This window comes from Macaca fascicularis, chromosome 1, assembly GCF_037993035.2.
Source record: "Macaca fascicularis isolate 582-1 chromosome 1, T2T-MFA8v1.1".
NCBI classification, from domain to species: Eukaryota; Metazoa; Chordata; class Mammalia; order Primates; family Cercopithecidae; genus Macaca; species Macaca fascicularis.
The window spans coordinates 193,422,717-193,437,195 of NC_088375.1; positions in this window are offsets into that span (position 1 = coordinate 193,422,717).

Here is a 14,479-nt window from a genome sequence, read left to right on the forward strand (position 1 = left end):
ATTTAAAATCCTAAGGATTAAAAAGTAATCCAAGACATCCTGAGTTCCTTAGCGTTTGCTCTGCAGGAAGTCTAGCTACAAGACAAAGAAATGACTCAAGAAGCAACAATACTTCTTTAAAATTTAGACATAGATTTTCAACAATTTACAATGGCCTGATCCTAGCTGGTCCAGAAGAGTAAATGTTCTCTACCACAGGAAAGCCTTAACAAAAGCTTTGCCACATGGGGATTTGTAGGACTTTAGTGTTGTTTCCTGGGGGCTAAGGCAGAGCTGTGGCTCTAGGGACCAAGGCCTGGATCCTCCTCCTCTCCCGTCCCAGAGTCTGGGGCAGAAGGCACCCCCCCCATCTGAAGTCCGAGTGTCCTCACAAATTTCCGACCTCTGCTCACACTCCTCCTGCAGGAGAGGCGCTACCCCCTCCAGTGCCCTGTGCTCTCCTTGGTCAGAGCTGAGGCCCCTTAGCATCTCTGGAGGGGTCTGCAGGCACTGGGGACCAGAGGTCACACCCCAGCCCCCAGAGACCCTGTGCATTCTGCTGTGCCCCAGGGTCCCCATCTCTCGCTAAGGCCGTGGCTTCAGGATTCTATTCTCAGATTAGTCCTAAGCAGTGTAGGCAGGACTGTCTCTGACAGTTCCCCAGGCTAGGTGAGCCCAGGAGCCCCAGAGTGGGTGGAAGGAGCCTCAGCCACTAACCAAGAGAAAGCCCAGGGCAGACCCACACGCACAGGGAAGAGCTGGAGAAGCTGGGCTCAGAGCTGGGGACGGGGAGGAAGAAAGACGTTAAGGGCTAGGGAGAGAGGGACTCCACAGGACTGCTCACCCCTGCCGAGCTCCCTTTCCTCCCCGGGCCTAGTTCCAGGCTTGGTCCCTGGACTCTGTCCCTCTCCAGAGCCACTGGTTCCAGGAGCAGAAAAAGCCTCAGTGTGATCCTCAGAGGGTACTTCAAAGGCCCCACTTCCAGAACATCCACTTTCAGAGAGACTGGAATGGGGGCCCTCAGGCTGCCCCTTCTGCTTTCTCTGGGAGCAGGGATGGGTCTGGAAGGCCAGGCCTGAAAAGCAGGGCTGACTATTTTACCCTGTTTCCCCCGTGCTCCCCCTCCCCGGTGAAGGGCTGGACTCCTACTGCAAGATGCCCCATCCCCCAGGGCACCCAGAACCCTCTCGACCCCCTGAGCCTCCCCATCCAACCCTGACACCTGCCTGGATGGGCAGCAACTGCTCAGGGGCTACAGTCCCATCTCGACCCCTGTGTTGCTTCCTGGTCCTTGGGGGCCAGGACATGCCGGGCCCTGTGCTGAGCATGAGGGTTCGGAGATGAAGACTCAGCCCAGTGGACTGAGCAGACAGAGACCCAGAGGAAAACACAGCCAGGACTGACGTGGCTTGCACAGCTGCTCCCTGCTCAGCCCAATGCCGGCTGCTGGTATGATACTGAATTGGCAAGCAGGAGCCATTCCCAGCAGGAAACTCCTTGCACACCCTCACCAGACACTGCATTGCTCATAAGCATTGCCTTGTCAGGAGGCCCTCCACGAACAAGCTACTTAAACAAGCCATCCCCTCCTCTCTGGCTCTTAGGCACTTAGCACCATCTGACATTACATACTTTATTAGTTATCTCAGTTTTCTGCCTCCCCACACTCAAATGTAAGCTCTTTGAAGGCAGGGCTTTGTCCGTGTTGTTCTTGTGTCCCCAGCCTCTCGGGCACACAGCAGGCACTGAATATGTATTTGTGCACTCGGTATTTCTGGATGGAGGATGAGGGCTGAACACAGCTCTCGTCACTCCCTCTCTCTTCCCAGGCACCCAGCCAAGCAGTCCCTAAGTCCTCTAGAAACCACCTCCTCCCCATCCCGGAGCTCAGAGCCCAGCCTCTCCAGGCCTTGCTTGGGACTTCTTAATCTCCAAGGCCCTATGCAATGCCACCTCCTCCATGAAGCCTGTGTAGATTCCTCTGCTGTCACATCACGTATTCCTCAATCATAGTCCCTCTCACTCTGACTGCAGTTGTTCATTTATATGTCTGTACCCCCCATCACCACCACTCTGGAAGAAAAGGTCTTTAGCGCTGGGTCTCCAGGGCTTCTATAGAGGGCAGGATGGGATGTAATACCAGAACTCAGGAAAGTTTGTTGGATGAATAGAGGAGTAAGTGAAGAAATGAATGAATGAATGAATGAATGAATGAACAAATGTAAAAGTGAATGAATGGATGAGCTCCCCTGTTAGTGAATGAGTCTGTGAAGGAGCACACAGATGCATGAATGAGCGAGAGAAGTTGCTGAGTGAATGAGTCAGTGACTGAGGGAAGGAGGAGGGAGGGCATGGTGAGGGAGCCTGGGAAGGAGGGCCCTCAGCCTTCTCCAGCAGCACTGGCATTGGCCTGGCCCCGCCACCCCGCAGCCCTGGGCCTGTGCTCCATGCCAGCCAGCCCCGCGATGCCTCCTCCCAGAGACAGCTCTCACCGGTACTGCTCAACACACGCTCCCTGATGCCGGCCAGACCCTGTGCCTGGCAATGAATCAGACAGGGCCCTGCCCTGGGGCTCCTGAGACTGGGGGCAGACAGACAGCCTCATAAATAAACTGGATGCCACGCTGGGCAGACATGTGTTCCAGCGGAGTGGTGAGCTCAGGGTTGGCTCCGGTGCCTGGGGCAGGCAGAGCTGTTCTGATGTAGGAATCTGGGAGAACCTCAGGAAGAGACAACCTCAGAGCTAGACCTGGAGGGAGGAGAGGGGTGGAGAGAAGGCTCTACGGGCAGAAGGGACAGCATTGGCAAAGGCACAGCGGATGAAAGGTGCAAAGAGAGCTCAGCAACTGCAGGAGATGGAGTGGTGGGAAAGGATGTTTAGGGAGATGGGGACAAGCAGTGAATGCTGGGCACAGGGGTCCTGTTGGCAGAGTCTGAGATGGGGACTGCAGCAGGATGTAGAGCAGAGTGGCGCACAAAGACAACGGGCTGGTGGCCATGTGTATTCCAGGAGGAAGATGGGAGGCTCCAAAGAAGTGTCATGGGGAGCATTTCAGGGAGGTTCCAGGATGCTCAGGGTTGGGTCCTGCTATAGCTCTTGCATCATTGAAGACACCGTCATCATCCTTCAGGTCCAGTGCTCACTGTGAGCAGCCGGAGGCATTTGGGGACCCTAGACTAGGGAGATTATTTTATAGGGAAGAAATATTTACAAGTTATTTTGCAATGATTCAGACCATGGAGAAGAATCTGGGGTTTCTAAAGCAAACCAGGGAATTTCAGAGTGTAACAGAAACCTTGAAACTGGGTCAGCTGAGGCCAGGGATGCTACTAAACATCCTAGAATGCACAGGACAGCCCCTACAACAGAATCATCCAGTCCCAATGTCAATAGCGCCAAGGTTGAGCAACTCTCATTTGATAGATGAGCAGTCCAAGAACCCTGGATCAAACGGGGTCCCCAATAATTATAGTGGCTCTTCCATGTGCCAAGAGCTATGCTGAGAGCTGTACACCCGTGAGCTCCTATAATCTACCCCTGCTTGATGGATGAGGAAACTGAGGATTAGAATAGTCTGGGACTTGCCCAAGGTCACACAGCTAGAGGTGGTGGAGGTGTGATTCCAACCCTGTCGGTCAGGCTCTTGGGCATGACATCCCACGGCCTCCCCTAGCACCTCTCAGCTGGAGAAGAGCAGGGATGTGGACCCAGGGCTCCAGCCTCTAGGATAAATGCCCTTTTCACTGCTCTGTGCCCCTGGCCCACATGGGAATCTTGGGCTCCTTCACTGCAGAAGCAGAGCTTGGCAGCTGGGGACCTCGGTTTGTCAGGGACACAGTGGGCGGGCAGGAAGCAGATCCCAGGGACAGAGGGCCTTTGTCTGCCTGCAGTTGGGCAGGCAGGCCTGGGCTGTGCGGCCAAGCCCAGGAGCCAGCCGGGTGCAAACTCATTAGACAGCTGCTGAGGCTGCCAAGGAGATGGGAGCAATTAGAGGGCTCAGCCCCAGCCAGGAAATGGAAGCTACACTGTGGGAGCTGCTGTGCTCTCCCACCCCGCACCTTGGGCCCAGTTTCCTGGGAGGCAGCTGTGAAGTTTTGCCTCAGGATGGTAACAGCAGTTCCATCCTCACTGAGTGAGCCTGTTACGTGTTGGGCCGGGCACCTTACGCATCTCGCCCTTCCTCTCTAAACACCCTTGGGAGGTTGGAAGTACTAACTCCCATGCATTCACATATTCATCCATTCACTCATTCAACAAATATCATTGAGTGCCTATTACCTGCCAGTCCTGTGCCAGATCCTGGGGATACGTCGGGGAACAAAACAAATATCCCTGCTCTCCTGGAATGCATATTCTGGAGGGAAGAGACAGACAAAAAAAAGGAACAAACAAGAGAACTGTGGCTGTGGTCAGAGGTATGGAAGAAATGAAGGGCGGGAGGTGGGCCAGGGAAGGCCTCTCTGAGGAGGTGACTTCACAGAGGAGGAACTGAGCTCAGAGGAGGGAAGTGACTCAGTCAAGGTCACACAGCTATAAGTGAAGGATCCGGGCTTTGGTCCCAGGCCTGTCTGACTCCAGGCCTGACCCTGCTGTCTGTGTCCTGGGAGCCCCCCTCTCAGCTGGGGCCATTGCCACATGACACTTGGGTGTAACATTGGCACAGCATCTCCAACTCCTACTCACACCAGCCTCAAGAGGTGGGTGAGCTTATCACCTCCATTTTAGAGGTGGGAGAACCGAGGCCCAGATAGGAGCCAAAGCAAGCACGAGGTCCCAGCGAAGGAACGACAGAGAGTAAACTTGAAGTATTTTGATCCCCAGACACGTGTTCCTTCTGCCATACCTTGACCCTTCCTGGCTGTGCACTGCACCCACCCCAAATACTTAGTAAGCACACAAGAAATGGATTCGTGGATAGACCATGCGTCCTTGGGCAAGGCGTCCACTTCTCTATTAGAAAACATGAAACTGATCCAGACCAGCTCTGAAATTCCCCAAGTTCATTCTATTCAATCAACAGACAGAGATGAAGGCAGGGCCCCATCATAGTCCAGTGGGTAAGAAGGTCATGCAGTTTAAAGTGGGTTGGTCAGGGAGAACATTCTAGCAGAAACAACAGATGCAAAAGCATCGAGGTGAGAAAGAAAACAGTGGGGCTCACCCAGGCATTGGTTAGGACACGGAGAGCAATTTGGAACTTTCCCTCTGCTACCTGGATGAGGCCTTGGGCCACCATAACCTCTGTACCATTTCAATTCCAGCCCTGGCTTGAGTCTGACAGGGTCTGCAAAGAAGATGCTGCAATTAGCCCCAGATAGATCTGGGCTACCAGCTGCCCACAGACCGTGACCTTGGTAGGAGACTACTCCCCTCACTCGACCTCGGCTTCCCTATTGATTAACTAAGGACGGGTGATCAGAGCAAGTCAGGACTGTAATAAAAGGTAGGGTTTATAGTACTTCATGTCAGGCAACAATCCCTTAAAATAGGTAATATTATTACAGATAAGAAACCGGAGGCTTAGCAAAGTGGAGTCACTTGCCCAAGGCTAGTGACTAGGAAATAGGCCAGTGGGGATTCACCCACAGGACTATACGACTCCGGAATCCTGCTCATAACAAAAAGCTGCCAACTTGAGTAAGTGTCCATGACCTTTGACCTGGGTCGCAATCAATCCCCAGGACTTTATCCATAGGAACGAATCCAAGAGAGCCAAAAAGATGTTCCTTGCAGCCATATTTACAATATGGTGGATAATCAGAAGCAACCTGCCTGTCCAACCACAGGGCCCGATTCGCTTTACAATTAGGCAGCTTCAGAGAAATTCGGGGTTACTGAGCACCAGCTCTTTCTCAATACTCTTGTAATCCCCACACCAACCCTGTAAAGCGGGTGCTGCTTTCCCCATTTCTAGACAAAGCCTCTAAGTTCAGAGAGGGTGAGTGATTTGCTGAGAGCACACAGATGGTGACAGACATAGGTCTGTTCACAGCCTCCCCAAAGGTAGAAATGGGGAGATCTGTTCTACAAGGAAGGAAGCTAAAACTGAGAGAGGGTGAGAGGGCCTCTGCTCAAGGCCACACTCAAGGCCACAGTTGGTGAGCAGGAGAGTTCAGATTTGACCTCAGGCACTGGGACCCTGCGCTCTGGGACCACATCCCCGCACTGCCACTTCCTACTGGGAACACCTGAATGAGTCACTTAGCTTCTCTAGGCCTTGGTTCCTCGTCTGTAAAATGAGGATAATAATGTCCGTGGCATAGGGTGGCTGTAGGGAGGATTAAGTGAGTTTCTGGCCAATAGTAATGGCACCATGTAGCAGAAGCACGTCCAGGCTGGGGGTGGAGAGTGGTTTTATGTGATGGTGGGGGTGGGGGTGAAAGAGAGGTTGGGGACAGGGTGGGTGTGAGAGAATTGGGGGGGACAGAAAGAGGCCATGATAGGGGCTTGGCAGTCTCTGTGATGATTTTCAGAGGTCTTTTGGTTTTTTTTTTTTTGAGACAGAGTCTCACTGTGTCCCCAGGCTGGAGTGCAGTGGTGCAGATCTTGGCTCACTGCAACCTCCACCTCCTGGGTTCAAGCGATTCTCCTGCCTCAGCCTCCTGAGTAGCTGGGATTGCAGGCCCAGCCACCACACTCAGCTAATTGTTTGTATTTTAAGTAGAGATGGGGTTTCACCATGTTGGCCAGGATGGTCTCGATCTCTTGACCTTGTGATCTGCCCACCTTGGCCTCCCAAAGTGCTGGGATTACAGGTGTGAGCCACTGTGCCCGGCCTTCAGAGGCGTTTTGTACGCTGCTCCTTTGACTGTGGCCAGCCCTTTCATGTGTGGACCAGGCCTTTCACTAGGGTTACCCCTACCCAGAAGGCAGGCCTGCTACAGTGGTTCCAGCTCCAGCACAGGCTGGCGTCACTGGAAGCGACAAGGCATGTTTGCTGAATAAAGGATTCGGCTCCATCTTTCCAAGGCTTTCAGAGGTGGGAAGACGGTATCACCTCGTCCACCCACTCCTTTCTGCACAGGGGAGCAAGAGCTTATTCAGAGTCACACAGGGAATGATGTCAGAGCCAGAACTGGAATCCAGAGTCCTGTCACTCAGGCCTTTTTCCAATATGGCACTTAACCAGGAGGAGCCCTGCCTCTGCTCCAGCTTTACAACCAGCTGTGGGACCTGGATTCAGGGGCTTATGGCTCAGCCGATGATCTCACAAGGTTGGAGGAGCATTAAATTGGATAACAGATGGGAACGTGCTTGGAAAGAAAATCAGTGGAAATGTGGGGTGAGTCTGGGGCCTCTTTGAGGCACAGTACAGAAGGGTGGTGGCAGGGAACACACAGATGTGGCATGAAGGGGCTGCACGGAGGCTGAGGCTGGGACAAGCCTCCACTGGGGTCCAAGTGGCCCCAGGTCCTGCAGGGCAGGCGGCAGGGAGCTGAGACCCAGCAGAGGGAGGGGAGGCCAGGTAACCCACTGGGCTCCTCCAGCAACGGTGAGACAGACACAGTGGTGAGACAGACACAGTGAGGCCAAGACAGCTGCAGGTTAGACTTTTCGCAAGCTCACCCCTGCAGCCAGAGGCAGGAGAGCGGTTAGTAAACACACAACAAAATCCCAGAGCCAAACACCCCCAGGGGTGTCCCAGCCCAACTCTCTGACGGGCTCAGAAGTGGGCCTGCTCAGATACTCTGTCCCTTCCCAAGGAAGTGGGAGACTTGGAGAGGCCGATGCCTCCCTCGGGCCAGTCCTTCTGCTTCTTCCCCCATGCAGACTCATCCACAAATTGCCTCCAGGTTTATTGCTTGCCTTCCTTCTTTGCTGGACTCCAGCATCGTCCCACCTGTCTTGCGTGGATCCTGCCATCGGTTTGCCAACCCTTCTCCCCAAACCTTCCATATACTCCTGTTCAGACCCTTCAGCTTGGCATTCAGCATCTCCATGATCTAACCTGTGACTTCAATTCCCTCTGCTCCCACTCTGCCCCAGCGCTGGGACCCCCTGTCGTGGGACAGCCTCCCCACCTGGCCTGCTCATCCCAGTCCTGATTTGGCTTGGCAGGGAGCACAGTCTGTGGGTGCCTTTTTGAGAAGGTCAGGTGGCCCGTGTGTCTGCCCCAGTCAGAGGAGCTTTGGCATAGAGGAAATCCCAACCCTGCTACCTCCTGGCAGTGTGACCTTGGGATGTGCCTCAATTTTCCCTTCTGTAAAATGGGGAGGATGATCCCTCCTCAGGAGTCAAACCTCTTGACACAGTGCAGATCACAGAGATGCCACTTGGTACACTTTAGCTGTTATTATCACTATCAACACTATTATTACTCCATGCAGTCCCGTGCGGCAAACACACTTCCTGGAGCACCAAGCCACCAGCCGTGTAACAAGGTTGCCAACTCACAAAATGCCATGAAAGTATTAGAAACACTCACCTCCAGCCCAACTGAAATACGGGACACTGCGGCCCAGGGCTCCAGAGCCGGTGAACGGCAGAGCTAGACCAGAAGCCTGATCTCCTGCCTCCCGAGCCAGAATTCTTCCCCCACAAGCTGCCACTGTTAGAAGCCAAGTTCAAACACCAGCCTTTAAGTGTGGTCGTCTCAGAGTACACAAAGAGCAAACCTTGGCTACATAGAATAATCTTTATTATTTGTTCTCACTGTTAACTTCCCCCTTTTAATACCCCTAGGTACCTTCAGAGGGGGCTTCTCCCTCCTCCTTCCAGCCAAGGCTTGTCTATCTCTCCGCTGTTGTTTCTCCCCCTCACTTCCGTCCCCTCTCCATCACTGGGGAGGCCTTTCTCTGACCTTCCCTGGCAGAGCCAAAGGGCAATTGCCGGCTTGCCTTTTCACTACTCAGCTAAAAAGCCAAATTCCTTTCCTCCCGGGGCTCTACTGGATTTTTTGTTGTTGTTCTTAGCCTCAAGGGTCTATTCTGGAAAAGACACTGAACCTCTCTCTCCTGACTGGCTCCCTCTTCTTAAACATGCCCAGTTCCTCCCACCCTAAAAACCAACAAGCAAACAAATCAAGCCTCTTCTATCCACTTCAACTGAACTCAGCCCCATTCCTTTCCTCCTCCTTCAGCCCCAGTTCCTGGCAGTAACCAGTTATCTCCAAGTCCCATCTCCTCAGCTTCGCCTCCCACGAGGCTGTGTCTGCCCCTCCCCACCCTCCACTCAGCCTGCTCCTGCTCAAGGCCCCGACCTCCATTTTGCTAAATCCAACCAGCATTTTATAGTCATCAACGTGCCTGGACTTTTGGCCTCCTCACGCCTGCAGACCACACCCTCCAAGGCCCTTCCGGATTCCCCACCCTGTTCCACCAGCAACTTCTCCGTGTCCTTGGTGGCTCCTCCTTCCAACAGTCATTGACGTTCTGTCCTGGGCCCTCTTCTCTTCCCTTGTTCTCTCCCTAGCCTCCCCCATGGCTGACTTTCCATCGCTAGCTCATGACTCCTAGATCATCCCACACCCGCCTCCTGAGCCCCAGGCCTGGGCACCCAGCTGCCTGCACTCAGGTATCTCTCAAGCACCTCAATCCAAGCGTGACTAGAACTATCTCATGATTCTTTCTCTCAAGACCCCCTCCCTCCTGACCCCCCATCTCTGTAGATAGCCCCTCCGTCCACCCCTTCTTCTATCTCATCCGCCTCATCAGCCAGTCACGAAGTCCTGCTGAATCCATCTTTCAAGCACCTGCACTGTGTGGGCCACCCACCTCCTTCTGACTCCATCACTGTGACCTGAGCCGGGGCTCTCCAGCTGCTCCTGGGAGTCTGCAGCAGCTGCCTAACTGGTCACTCAAAGTCATACTTACCCCTCATTACCATTCATCTCCTTACAGCAACCAGGGGTCTTTCTACAACACAGGTCTTTTGGTCATTTCCCTGCTTAAAACTCTTCCCCATCTCCGAACTCTTCTCCAGTCAAACCCCCAAATCTTCGGCATCTCCCTCGCCCTAATTCTCTGCCTCCCTGGACTTTTTGCTTTTCTTTCAATGCCTCCATTCCTTGCTGTCTCTGAGGCTTTGCGCTTGCTGGTTCCTCTGCCTGGAATGCTTTTCCTTCCCCCCTCCCCATCCCCAAGAGATCCAGCCTAGAGTTGCTTCTGCACTTCCTACCAGCTCACACTCCCCTGGGGCCCCTGAGTCTTCCAGCAGCTGCCAGGTTGTTTGCAGTCAGCCACGGGTGCCTGAGGCTGCTTGATTCACGTCTGTCTGGGCTCCTGGACTGCAAATGCCATGAAGGCCAGGGGCCATGTCTGTCTTGCTACTCTACAACCATACTGTCCCTGGCCCATAGCACCTCAGAGCCCCAGCTGACCAGGCTTCCCCTGTCCATACAGCCTATGCTGATGGCCCAGGAGCAGACTCTTGGAGTGGAATTTAAGAGCCTCATGATTGGACCCCACCCACTTTTCCAGTGCTCCCTGGCCCTAACCGTTTCCACATGCCTCCCTCTATCCAGGCTGAGGACCTCCCCCCTGTTCCTTTTGCTCCCACCACTTCCCCTCCTCTCTGTTTCTTGGATGTTCCAGCCAGCCCAAGCCCATATCCTCCTCGACACCTCTGTCCCTGACCGCACAGCCATCTTCCCCTGGATGGACAGAGCACCCACCCACCATCCCTTCAAGCATCCTCCAGAACGAAGTCACAAAGCACTGAAGGCCCTTCCTCATCCAGCCCCACTGACTGTCTCAGCACCCCACTACCCACACAATCAACACCCGTCCCCTCTGGCAGTGCCCCATCCCCAAACATGCTCTTTGCTTCATGCCTCCAGACACTCCCTGCCCAGATGGCTCTGGCCCTCATCCCTCCTTGACAAACTCCTCCTTGAGACCAGCCCGAATGTCCTCTCTTCTAATTGCCTTCCTTAGCCCCTGGGCTGAGGTGTGCCCTCTCCAGAGTCCAGCACTCAAGGACTTAGCCTTCAAAGCCATGTTTCCTGGGTTCATATCCTGCCTCCATCTCTTACAAGCTGCAGGGTCTTAGACAAGTTACAAACCCTCAGCTCCCTCATGCATAAAATGGGAGAAGTAATGGCCCCCACCTCATAGAATTTTGAGGGTTAAATAAGGAAATCCAACTGGGTGTAGTGGCTCATGCCTATAGTCCCAGTTACTTGAGAGGCTAAGGCAGGAGGATCGCTTGAGCCCAGGAGTTTGAGACCAGCCAGGGCAACATAGCGTAGACCCCATCTCTATTTTTAAGAACATTAAAAATTTTAAAATCCATAATAAGTATTTAAGCAAGCGCTTGGGCACCTATTGCATGCTACTATGAAGCTTCTAAGCTTCTTTCCTCTCTTTGGCCCTGACTGGCTAACAAGCCTGTCCTCCATCTGGCCCTGTGCTAAGAGGGGAGACTCAGCCCCTTCCATCTCTGGGTCTCCCTTGCCTAGCCCTGTCCTGGTTCTGAAAAGGCTCAGTAAATGCTTATTAAAGAGCCAATAGACCACACACTTGGCACAAATCATCCCATTGTTCCTTCACTTTCACGTGTATAAATCTTATCTCTCCTCACAGGATTTGAGCTCCAGGGCGTGGGGGTTGGGGATTCTGGGGAAGGAGAGCAGAAGGGGTGTCTTCAAGTCAGAGCATTCAGACCTGGGAGGGAGCTCTGTGCTCCTGCATCCCTCTACCCCCCACAGTGCCCAGCCCAGAGAAGGAGTCAAAGAGGGCTTGTTGACAGATGGGCTCACTGTCTTCCCCCAAGAGGAGGCATGTCTCCCACTTCGAGATATTGCCCTAATTACTCCCTGGGCTCTCCCCTCCACACACACATCTGTGTTCTTAGGCAAGAGCCTGCTTGACATACTCCACGGAGTTCTCTTGGCTGCCGGTTCGGAGCCAGCTTGGCCAGTTTCTTCAGAAACTAAAGCAGAAAGAGAAGAAAGTTTTCTTAAAGCCACAGAGCACAAAACCAGAACAGAGGATGAATTCATTCTCATCAGCAAAAGACCAGCCTTAGACTAGCACTGACTAATCTCCACACTGTCCAAAGAGGGCACGGATGGCATAGCAGAAGAGTTAAGTGTGCTGGACTCTGCAGTTGGAGAACCTCCGATTTGAATCCAGACTTTGCCACCAAGCAGCTGGGTGACCTTGGGCCACTTACTTATCCTTTCTAACCTGCAGTTTCCTTGTCAATAAAGTGGGGATAATACTTGTACTAGCTCAGGAGGACTTAATTAGATGAGTGCTCCAAATGTTGGTCATTGTTATTTTGCCACTGAATGTCACAGCCAGAAGAAACTTCAACGGTCCTCTGGGAGAGAGGGCACTGTGGCCTGTGAAGGCAACCAGACCTAGATAAGCCATAGAACAAATTGGTGCTTTCCCTCTACCCCTTGTCACCAACGACTTTTTTCAGAGAACCAAGAGGCGTCTGCTCCTTCACCCCCTGGACTCAGAGGTCACCCGCCTTGGTTGGAAAAGCTCAAATTTGGGGGTCTTGAAGGGGGAATGGCAGAGGCATCCATGCCAACATAGGGCCTATTGTCAGGAGGCCATTTGTTCCTGATGAGCCCCCTCCAGCTGAGGGTAGCACTGCCCATCAGTGATACCATGGCAGGGCAGATCACAGCCTCCACTTGCAGTCCATCCAGAGAAGTGCTGCGAGCACAGCTTGGATCTTGCAGGGATGAGGACTTTGGAGCCAGGTGGGCAGGGCACTGCCTGCTCGCCTTCTCCAGCTGGGCTCAGCTCTCTGGCCTCTGCTCAGCCTGGCCCAGGGACTCCACCTGCCCACCTGTCTGCCAGATGGAGCGCCTGCTCTGCTCTTTCCCTTTTACCCACTCCAGATGCATCTTGCCCATAGACTTTCCCTCTCCCAGATGCTCAGGCAGACCAGGTGGTGACATCCAGAGGGGTCAGGGTGAGCACGATGGTAGAGGAGTAGTGGGGAAAGGCCTTTTAACTGAAGCCTGAGGAAGCATGGTTTGTTTGTTTGTTTGCTTGCTTGTTTGTTTGAGACAGGGTCTTGCTCTGTTGCCCAGGCTGGAGTGTGGTGGTGCAATCTCTGTTCACTGCAATCTCTGCCTTGCCTGGGGAAGCATTAAAGAGCCTGTTTTATCCTCCCACCAGGGAGGGAGTTGCATTGAATCAAGAAAGTAATTGTCAAGCAGTCTTTAAGAAAGGGGCCTAAGATGGGTTTTCAGTGCTGAAGGGGAACCCAAACTCCATCCAGAGAATGACAGCAGGAGCACCTATCATTCCTCAAGAAGCCACTCTTTTCCTGGCACAAATCATGCATCATTCCATCTAATCCTCACAACAGCTTCTTCTTCACAGGGTGGTTTGTGAGGATGAAAGAGGAAGATGCTTCTATACCAGAGTGTCTGGAAAAGAAGAGTTTAATTTAAGGTTGGCAAGTGGTGAGAGAAGCTGCCAGCTATTTCTCTGTTGAAGTATAAGTAGAGCTGCCTCTTGGAACAAACCTTCCTTGTTCAGGGAAGTGTCACTTGACCAATGTGGGGAAAGTGTGTCTCTCTTAGCTCTCCAGACAGAGCCAGGAGGATCCTGTGGTTCTGGGGAAGGATGTGACAGGACTTACTGTGGCCTGGAAAAGGCTTCTCCCACTCCCCCTTTGTTTGCAGAGCCTGTCTTGAGGCATTGGTGGGCAAGTCTGCATGGTGACCAAAAATCCTCCATGTTCAGTGTTCTCTCCTATAGGTTGAGATATTGTCCAGAGAAGACACTAAATACCTTCATGCCCTCCACGAGGATCTGCAATGATGCACTGGCCCAGCTCAGGGGCTGGGATGTGAGTAGAGGGTTGGTTTTGGTTTTCCACATGGCTGAGGGTAGAAGCCCTTCTGGGCCTGGCACAGTAGTTTGCTTTGGGGGCCAGCCATCAGTGGTGCAGATGTGAGTCTAAGGAAGCTGTAACCTTGGAGCCAACCTGTAGAGATCACAGGGGCACAGGCTCCACTGCAAAAGAAGACAAGGGTTCACAAAGCTGTGCAGAACATGTCTTCAGCAGCGACCCCATGTGGCAGCAATAGAAACAGGAACACCAATAGGCTGATGAGAACTAGAATTTCTCAAGTCTCAGCATTGGGAGCAGGAGTCTCTCCTCTGGTCAGAGAAATCTCCTGGGTTCATTCAGACAAAGGCAGGCAATGGCTTCAATCAGGAGATATAGGACATCCCTTAAGTGTGCAGGTAGGTTTTTGAGCAAGTACCTGGAAAATTTTAAGATGTGTGTAAACAATACTCCCAAGCTAGTGAGGCAGGTGGTTCTGGTAACACTTGCAGAGCACTTGACCCTCTCATTGGCTCTTCCCAAGAGCCTTTCTTGCTTGACCTCAGGTTCCTGCTCTTACCTGTTGACCACTGAAAGGAGAAAATTCCAATCTCAGGTCTGACATGTATCAGCTGTGTGAACTTGCACATGCTTTTTGACTTCTTGGAGCCTCAATTTCCTTATATATTTAATAGGAATGATCATGCCTACTTTAACTGAAGCCTGAGGAAGCATGCAGGTAGTAGGTGTGATTAA